Raw genomic sequence first — 2037 nt, forward strand, 5'->3', positions numbered from 1 at the left:
CAAACAAAAGGCAGGCAGAACATTGGGGGAGGGTCTGTCTGGGGAAGGCCCCATAGGGTCCTGCTCATTTAGATCACCTCCATCATGAAAATGAGGATCCTAGACAAAGAGATGCTTAGGTACTTTGTCCAAGGTCACAGAGCTGATCAGAGGCAGATCCCAGTTTCGATTCTCAGCAGCCTGGTTCCAGAGTCTACTACCACTACACTCTGCTGTCCCTCCCACCATGCTGGTCTGTTTCATAGTGTTGACTCTTGAGTCCACACACTCATTCACTTATTCAGCAAGCATATTCCTTTTCATGGCCACCACTTCATCAAGCCCTCTCTTTCAAGTGCTCATGTTTATGGAGTAGCTTTTTTTCCCTTCCTCTTAGGCTTTAATTGTAGGAATCACCCCAGGCTGGTTTCTTGACCCTCTGCCTTTATCTCTTTACATTCTCTTCTTTGGAGCTCCTCCTGCCTTTCTAATACATATCACTTTCATGATACTATTTTGTTGTTCAGTTCCTCCCATTCAAAGTGCTCCATCTTCTGGATCCAAATCACCTTTGCCACGTTATATTTCCACTTTCCTTTTCAAATATTCTGCCTCAAATACAACTTGCAAACACAGCGTAGAATTTGCTAGCCTGGACTCCATGTTCTTTCTTCTGCTTTGCCCCGTCTCCACCAGCCTCACCTCTCACCTATGAAAATGCTAGCTGTGTCTCTGGGGAGATGAAACAGTCTCCAAGAAACCTTTGCTGTGCCTCCCAGCTCACTGTGATCCTTCCACCTCTCCCTTCTGTGTTTCTGTAATTACCCGTTCCCTACGCCTGTTATCTGGTATCTAGGTAGGACTTTGTAGTGGTTGGGAACACAGACTTCGCAATCAGGATGCAAGACTCATAGCCCAGCTCTGCAACTTAATTGTTTGGGTAAATTCTTTTGTCTCATCAACAAAAATGGGTATAATGTTAGCAAATTCATGCACTGGACACCAGGATGATTAAATTAACTCATACCGTAATAGCTTAAGATTAAAATTAAGATCAACAATTGCCTGGCACGTGGCCTTTAACACATGTTAGCAACTATCACTATAATTACATAGAGAACCTTGTAGCATCTCTAATAATGATGTTCAACTCCTCAGGTATTTCCTATGTATTATTAGTCCCCATCTCACCTTCCATACCTTTGTCTCCTACAATCTGCTATCTCCTTGTTCTTCGCTTTTCCCATTGTAGTGCACTTTCTGACCCTAATGCCTGAATCAGATTTAAAGTTAGACGCAACAGATTGGACTTTCTGTCATTTCTGAGGCTTTCATTTGTCCTGTATTCAAACCAAGTTCTCACCTAGTTCTATTCCTCTGTACTTACCCATTGATACAACTGATTCCTTCTCCCCAGTATCCTCCAATGTCTTGACCCACTGCCAGTCCCTCTTTATAGTCTCCTGGAGTCTATCCAAATAGATTTGAGGAACATTAAAAAGGAGAACTATAAATTTTCCTTCTTTGTATTCTCCACAGTGCTAAGTACATACTAGATGCTCCAAATACATTTATTAAACAAATTGATGACACAAAAATAAAGATGTTCATGGCTTATTATTATAAGAGGAGACAATTCATATCAGTGAAATTTGACACACATCTGTGATAGTCATCTTTTAAGTAGGTTCAAAGAGATAATCAGCACATTTCATTTGGTTTGACAAATAACCGAGAATTTTCCCTCCTATCAGCAATAACACTTAAAAGAGACTTTATTTCATTAATGGGGAGAGGTTTATTCGCTTATGGCTCCTGGAAGACAGGAATTTGATATTTATTCTAAGGCAACTGGAAAATTGATTTGACCCATTTAGTAGTTTAACAATGGATTTATAATAACTCTTCTCAAAGAGTACAAAAGAACATCAATTGATCAGTAGTACATTTAAGAAGAAAAAGAACTCAAGACCAAGGGAATTTAAAGAGATGGCCAAAGAACATTCTCTATTCAGAGAATTAAATCATAAGGTATTACAGAGAGTATAAAATGAATAC

This window comes from Lipotes vexillifer, unplaced genomic scaffold (assembly GCF_000442215.2).
Source record: "Lipotes vexillifer unplaced genomic scaffold, Lipotes_vexillifer_v1.1 scaffold1018, whole genome shotgun sequence".
In the NCBI taxonomy this organism is placed as follows: Eukaryota; Metazoa; Chordata; class Mammalia; order Artiodactyla; family Lipotidae; genus Lipotes; species Lipotes vexillifer.